Genomic DNA, 8,779 nt, shown 5'->3' with positions numbered 1-8,779 from the left:
CACTATTATAATTACCTCAATGTGATCATATGTTAGTAACTGGTGTTATTTGTGGAATTGTACAACCTTGCTCCGTGAGTCAATACTAACCCCATTTCTGTACATGTATCAGAGAACAGCCAAATGTTAAATTCATCAAGATAGATATAGAACACTAATGGGAAGGGCATTTCTTCTCAGTGAATTTTGAAAAGCATAATCTCTAGTGCATACTTCAAAGATAAGCTGATTTTATGTAAGAATTTACTTGTAACTTTAAAAATGGAAAAAAATCTTGACCTGTAGTTTGAAAAATATTCCAATCTTACTTCTCCCTGTTTGGCCCATGATATTGGCAGGATTATTTTTAGCACTAACCTAAGGAAGCTTCACTGGCTCTGAAGCTTAAGGTTAAACAAAACCCCTTAGGAATGAACGCCCTACAACACTGTGATTTTTAAATACACTTAGGGACTCTGCACACCTAGTAAGGCTACCTTCTGTTCCCCTTAGGACAGAATGAGGAGAACTCTATTTCATTTATATGAACTCTGATCATTGATGGTAACTATTCTTGTACTGAGGTTGAGAGTGCTAATGAGAAAAGCCCAAAAGTTTTTATAAGTTCATTATAAGTTTAGAGCCTGAGTTTGAAGATTGGCTCTACCTTTTACTAGCTGTATAATTTGGGGGAAGTTAACACTTTCCCTCCTTTGTAAAACAGTGGATTGAAAATAATACTACAAGAATTTAATGAATTCATATCCATATATAAAACATTTAGTAGAATAGGTGACACATAATAACTGGAGTTATATATAATGCCTGATAAGATAACAATTCTAAGATGTGCTAAATTAAATTACAGCAGGCCAGAGAGGGAAAGAGAGATGAGTAATTAACCATTTAACAGCTGTGGGCCAAAAAACAAAAGACTACTCTCATCCTTGAATGTAGGTTGGAGCTTTGAATCAACTTCTGTATCAACCACCAGAGAACACAGCATGCTGTTTATGCATCAACTTTTAGGATTGTTGCCACCACTAGTCTAAAATAGTAAATAGTTCTTCCATGCAGACAGCACCTATCCTTACAACTGCTGCTGCTTCACCCCGCTCTTGCCCTTATCTGTGGCTAATGTAAATTCTTTCAAAACAACTTACATCCCTCTTTCCAAAACATCCTATCTAATAATAGACAAACATGGTAATTGACCATACCTCCGCTATGCTTCCCATTAGCTAATCATCAGGATATGCAAATTAACTGCCAACAAAGATGGCGGCCAGCAGCCACACAGCTGAAGCAAACAGGAGGTTTGCTTGCTCCAGTGATGGAGGAAGCCAAGGTTCCCCGCCTGCCGTGGCCCAGCTCTGAGCTCCGGAAGCAACAAGGTTTCAATTATAGAAACTAAACAAACCCCAGATACCTGCTTTCAGCCAGCCACGGCCTCGGAGCTGGAACCGGGCCTCAGAGCTGGAGCTGGCTCTCAGCTCCAGTGACAGTTATAGAAGGTAAATAAATCCCAGAATAAAAAAAAAAAGAGGCTGGGAGCTGCAGTCGCCCACCAGCCTGAAAATGGCCCTCAGCCCCTCACCCAGACTGGCCAGGCACCCCAGTGGGGATCCCCACCCTGAAGGGGGTATGACCAGCTGCAAACAGCCATCAGCCTATCATCCAGGCTGGCCAGGCACCCAAGCGGGACCCCCACCCTGATCTGGGACACCCTTTAGGGCAAACCAGCCGGCCCCCACCCATGCACCAGGCCTCTATCCTATATAGTAAAAGGGTAATATGCAAACTGACCCTAACAGCAGAAGGACTGGGAATGACTGGTCACTGTGATACACCCAGACCACTAGGGGGCAGATGCTCAATGCAGGAACTGGCCCCTGGTGGTCAGTGCGCTCTCACAGGGAGAGCTCTGCTCAGCCACAAGCCAGGCTAATGGCTGCCAGTACAGCGGTGGTGGTGGGAGCCTCTCCCGCCTCCTCAGCAGCGCTAAGGATGTCCGACTGCAGCTTAGGTCTGCTCCCCGCTGGCAAGTGGACATCCCCCGAGGGCTGCCGGGCTGCCAGAGGGATGTCTGATTGCCATCTTAGGCCCAATCCCCTGGGGATCAGTAAGGCCTAAGCCAGCAAGTGGTCACCCCTGAGGGGTCCCAGACTGCGAGAGGGCACAGGCCGGGATGAGCGACCCCCACCCCCTAGTGCACAAATTTTTGTGCACCAGGCCTCTAGTAATGTATAAAAGGTCATCAATTCCAGGATGGTGATGATGGACATGTTGCCTTCTCCACTTAGCCCTGCTACTGGTGGTTTAGACTACATGCCCCAGGTCCTAGTCCTTCTGGCTAGAATTTTGGCTCAATAAACCCTTTATTTCAGAAAGACTTTCATCAGTGATAGTTTTGTTTTGTTTAACATATATTTGTTATGTCCTATCTATATCATTTGAAAGGGCTTATGGGTACAGTTTATTACTAATGAGAACACAATATTGATAATAGATTAATATAAAGATAGGTGAACCAGCTATAAGTACTTGCAGCCTACATAATTGATACATTTTTTTTTTATAGTATTTGTCTTGTACTGAGTGAGCCTCTCCCATCCCACTTATTACCAATGGGTAATAGGTTGTTATCCACCATTATCTTAATAACAAAAGCTTGTGTTCTGGGCATTACTTTCTAAGGAATCATGAATCCTAACCTAACTATATTTAGTTGTTTCTACCAATATTTAATTTAATTCTTATTTTATTTTTATTGTTGACACTATCATAGATTCCCCATTTCCTCCCCCCTCCACTTACCCTCCTCCACCCAGTTCTCACTCCCTCTGTCTGGCCATCACCACACTCTTGTCCCCTATCCATTGGCTATGCTTGAATGTTCTTTGGCTAATTTCTTCAGCTTCTTTCTTCCAGTCCCTCCTATCCCTACCCTTCTGACCCATATTCATGTGTCTGGTTCTGTTTTCTCATCTGTTTATTTTGCTCATTAGAGTCCACATATAAGTGAGATAATATGGTGTTTGTCTTTCTCTGACTGGTTATTTCATTTAGCATAATAATCTCCAGGTCCATCGACCCTGTCGCAAAACTCCTTCTTTTTCATGGTCAAGTTTTCAGTTCATTTTAAATAATGTCAACTGGATTTGGGAAAGTCTTTTACTTAGTTTGCCTCCCTCCAAATTCCACTTGATCTGATCCTGGATTCTCTTTTTCCTCTGGGATTCTAGGTCTATCATTAAAGAATACAAGGGAAGCATGAAATAAGATTACATCATGACATCTATTAATGCACATATTGACAGCCCTCCATGAGAGTCTTTAGACAGAACTACCTCTAGACTAAACATTTACTTAAAAATAATTATCCCCATCTCTGGTCAAGTAAAACTCTGGTACTATATTGTCCATTAATAGGCTCCTTTCCTGGTGTGGAAGTTAAAATCAAGGAATAAGTGCAGGAGAAGAGAGAATCTTCTTTAGCCTTGTACAAATGTCTGCTCTCTGGAAACTTCTTGAGTGGCATTTTTTATACCATCACAAATTATAAACATAGTTATGTATTAATTATACATCATGTAGAATGGCCTTTTTATGGCAATGCCTCATAATTTTCAGAGTAGTGAAAAATACATTAAATTATCTTAACATTAGTAGTTCAAATAAGTTAGAAATGCTTAAAATTAACACAGATTTCTGACTTCTGCATAAATGGGTGATATATCTCTGGGTGACATTTTTTCTCAATTTATTGCTATGATTACATGGAGATGTAAAAAGGCAACTTTCACACATAACTATATCAAAATTGCATCTTGAATTATTGTATCCTTAATTATCAGAAAACATTGACGATATCTGTGGATAATACATAAATTTAATTCTAATGATTATATTTTGGACTTCTTTCTGCTGGTTCTTGATATATAAATAGTGCATTTTAATGATTAAAGTACTGTATGTCTCAACTCTATTTTGGTTATTTCACTGTTTTGGATTTGAGGGGGAAAGCAGAGGAGGGTGGAAGACACATGAAAAGAAGTTTTTAGAGTTGTTGAATAAACATGTTAATCTTCTTAAATAACATTAGAAAAATATTTTAAAACTTAAAATATTTACCAGGGTTGTGGTTTATAAAGCCAAACTAATAAGCAACATTTAATTTTTTTCCTATAAAAACACTCAGTCTCCTTTTTCTGTGTATCAATAGAGCTCTGGGCATCTTTGGGTACTAGTCACATCAAATCCATTTCAAGATACCTGGGAGTCAAAAGGATGAAAGCTGTATGAATATCATAAGAATGTAATTATCTCTTATGGGAATGAAGTAAAGCCTGGCATTTATAGGTGCAGAGTGAAAGATACGTGTAATTAGGATGAAGGCAGCCCAGAGTAGCAGAATAACAAATGCAGTTTCACTTAAAAGACAATGTTAAATCTCAGATTTGCTACATGCACAATAAGGGTTTATAAAGTAAGTATTTAGGCTGCCTGAACTTCAATTTCTTCTCCTGAAAAAATGGAAAATCAATTTCCAAGTTTCTTGATATTAAAATTGTTAATGTGTGAGCAAATACTTTGATGCTAACTAAAATTATTAAATAAGATTTTTAAATGTAGGTACTTTACAGAAACTTTATATATACCATCTCATATAAATATTAAAATGACCCTAAAAAATGTGGATTCTACAGATGGTAACATGGATGCTCAAAGGCTTTTTCCAGGACCATTCAGCTAGCAAGTATTAGAGCTAGAATTCTACTTCTCTTTTAATGTAAAACGTATTCATTAAAGAAAACTATAACAATAAAACCAATTTCACATCTTACCTACACTTAAGTTACTGTTTCTTTATGTTTACATTTTTATAAACATAAGAGACTGTCTGCTAGCAATGTTATTAAAGTTCACCTTTGTGGAAATTAATGTTTAAAGGTAACTAAAATTTAAAAATTAATTTTAAGCATAACACTTGTTTAATAAATACAGTATCAAATAATTGATTCCCAAAGAATTAATCTGCTCTCATAAGTGTAGAAGAGAAAAATTGGCCATCTCAAAATGTCTTTTTAGCATGAGGATGAATTTACACTGATTGCCAGGGAGAAGCTGGGAGGGAGAGGGAAGGAGGATACAGGGGGAATAAATGGTAATGAAAGGAGATTTGACTTGGGGTGGTGAACACACAACAGCATACAGATGATGTGTTGTAGAACTGTACACCTGAAACCTGTATAATTTTGACTTTTGTTAATCAGTGTCACCTCAATATATTCAATAAAGAAAAGAAAACTAAAGTGGTTTTTATTTTTAAAGAGGAAATGAAGTAACTAAATAAAACTTTTGCCAGCTTTGTGACTCAGGAAGTTCTTTCTCAAGAATTTGGGCTCCATTTATTTGAAATGGAAACATCGAGGAAGATCACACCATACCTCCAAGATTCTAGTGTCAGTGCACAGCTTGTTCCAATTTGCAAACTGCTCTCATTAAGATAGGATTTATATTTCTTTTGTCTAATGACAATTAACATACCAATTGGGATAAACTACATTTGACAACAGATGCTTTGGAGTCCCTGCACCCAAGGAGGGACTAGTCATTGTTTAAGTGAAGGAAAGGGTATGTAGTAGGTTGTATCTGCTTGGTTATATAAAAGGGTTGGGTTTCTTTTTGTCTTTGCAACCTCTTAGTCTATTGCCTGGGATGCACATCAGAATCTGCTTTAATGCTCATTCAATAATAATTAACGTGTTGTTTTCTCCCCCTCTACTACTTTGTGAAAAGGATTTCTGAGTTGGGAGATTTTGTTTTTAATAATGTTTCCCTCTGTATCTCTGTTTCTCTGTCTCTATCTATAATCTGCCTGTTATTCTACCATCTATCTATCATCATCATTATCTATAGCATCATCATCATCTATATATCTATCATCTATCTTTTAAACATACGGGACCAATTAGGAGATTCCATGTTAATTTCTTCAGAGAAACATGATGTAGTGAAAAGGACATTGAATGACACATGAGAAACCTAGTTTCATGCCCCCTCCCCTCCCCAACTGTCTGCATTGGTCTAAGGTAATTTGTCTATGGATTAAATTTCAATGATATAAATCATGCCTCACTAAATACCAACATTGTTTTCAAGGACAAATGGTTAATTATAAACTGGAATCTAAAAATCTAATTATGATGGTATTAGCACTATTCTTTCTACTACCTGTTTATCCTAAAATTACTTAATGCTATGACTAGGACTGGACTCATAAAATTAAAATTGTTTTTCTTCATAAAAATCTATTCTTTACTCATGGCTATATAACTTTCCTTTAAAAATCTGTACAGCTATAGAAAATTTAATTTTATATTTCTTCACTAATAGGGCTTTCTGAGCAATTCATTCTGAAATGTTTTATTTCTGCTAAAAATAAGTCTTTGGAGATAATTTATAATTGATTTTTATGTGAGAGTGAACCATGGTTCTTTTCTGTCGAAGAAGAGCTCGCTGCCACCGTAGGTCCCGCCATTTTGACATGACCTTCAGATTCTCAGGGGGCTGCCATCTTAGGTTCTGTCTTACCCCTCCCCTTCCTCTGAATTAGCCAATAGCATAATAATGGGAACCCAAGCTCTGAGCCCTGACCAATGAAGTCAGAATTCAGAGTGAGGGGGGGAGACCAGCATCGAAATAAAACATGAACGGACTTCCCGTTGGGTGTGCTTTGCCCATGATTTCCAGCTGGCAACAGCACCCACTGTGCAGGAGTAAATTTGCCTTGCCTCCTCATTGCTGAAACATCATTGAAAACATTTCTAACACTTGGTGGGACAAATCCAAAGATATTACCTCCACAGAAATCTATATTTATATTCCAAAGAGCGATGAAACACTTTGATTATATTCTTGAGTTGCAAAGTTGGTAACTCTGATCCTATTTTTCCCTTCAAGAGATTTATTTTTATAATAAAGACACAGAATAAGGAAAGGACATAGCATTCAATTATGTTTCAAAGGAAACATCTTTAGGTGGGAGGAGGAACAGCTGATTCTTTATATATGCAGAGAAAAATCACTTTGAAGTGCCTCCTTACTTTCAGTGCAGAACCTTTCTGTGTAGGGCAATACCTGTATTCTATCACATCATGCTAGAAGTAAGAATCAGAACACAGGGCAACCACACAGACAGTCTTTGCTCTAAGTAAATAGTAACAATCTTTTCTGCTCTAGAAACCTAGTGTATTTATTCAGGATAATGTTAATAAAAATACTAAAACTTAAAATCCCATGAATTTGATTTATGCTTGTTCTATGAATACATTTGAATCTATGTTTTATTTTGAGTAAGTCTACAGATGTTTTAAGCATTGATGCCAAAAAATGATTGTTAGTGAAGCAAATATGGAATTGCAGTAATATTTTCACAATACATTTATAATTTATTTTGTATAATAACAATCATTGAAACATCACCAAAGTATTTTATTTTTTTAAAATATATTTTTATTTATTTTTAGAGAGGAGGAAAGAGAGAGAGAACAATAGTAACTTCAATGATGAGAGAGAATCATTGATCAGCTGCCTCCTGCACACCCCACACTGGGGATTGAGACCACAATGCTAGCGTGTGCCCTGGACCAGGAATCAAACCAAACCATGACGTCCTGGTTCATAGGTCAATGCTCAACCACTGAGCCAAGGCAGGGATCACCAAAGCATTTTTTAAATCACAGAAATAATTCAATTACTTATCTGTTTTAATATTCTAATTTTCATTCATAACTTCACGCACCCAGCAGGGAGCAATATGAAAGCTTAGAAAGACATGAAGATATCGTTCAGCTTTTAAGCCTTAAGAAAATAAACAAATTGTATAGTATTCATCAAGAATTACATTTAGTCCATTAATTTTAATTAAGTTGAAAGTAAATATTCTCATTAATACTATTTCAAAATACCTTCATTTCTTTTGTTTGAAGATGATATTTGCTATGTGTTCATGAAGATATGACTAAAATAGCATAGACCAACTCCTGCTTTGGAATTCCTGAGGCCAAAGATATATTTTTGATAATGATAATATTTTGTGAGGTGAATTCTTTTACACTGAGCCTGGACACTCTGCCATAAGGAATTTCTATACTGGGGATTGAAATCACATTATCTGGATTGCTCTGAATATCCTCAATAAAGTAAATCCTGAAACTTCTTAATAATATTTATTTACTTTTCTACAAATTTAATTTTCCTACAATAATTTGCATAAAACTTAAATATGCAACTAAAAAATTTTTACATATCTATACAGACTCCAAACTTACACTTACATCAAGATATTGAATATTTCCATAACCTCAGATAATTTCCACATTCCCCTATTCGATCAATATTTCCATCCCATACTCAACTCAGGGCAATAACTATTTTGACTGGCACTATGGGTAATGTTCAATAGAACTTAAGATATATCTCTTACTCACCTCACAGGTAAAGTTTCTAAAATACCCTGAGACCAGACAGCAAGGTAATTACTCTTAAGAAAGTAAACCAACCTGAAAATGTGACCTACTGAAGATTTTTGGTGATCCATTTTTACAAAAGATGGCTAATCACCCTAGCTGGTTTGCTCAGTGGATAGAGCATCTGCTTGCAGACTGAGGGGTCCTGGGTTTGATTCCTATCAAGAGCACATGCTTGAGTTGCAGGCTTGATCCCCAATTGGGGGTGTGCAGGAGACAGCCGATCAATGATTCTCTCTCATCATTGATGTTTCTATCTCTCTCTC

Source organism: Myotis daubentonii, chromosome 2 (assembly GCF_963259705.1).
Source record: "Myotis daubentonii chromosome 2, mMyoDau2.1, whole genome shotgun sequence".
Classification (NCBI taxonomy): domain Eukaryota; kingdom Metazoa; phylum Chordata; class Mammalia; order Chiroptera; family Vespertilionidae; genus Myotis; species Myotis daubentonii.
This window is presented reverse-complemented; position numbering follows the sequence as displayed.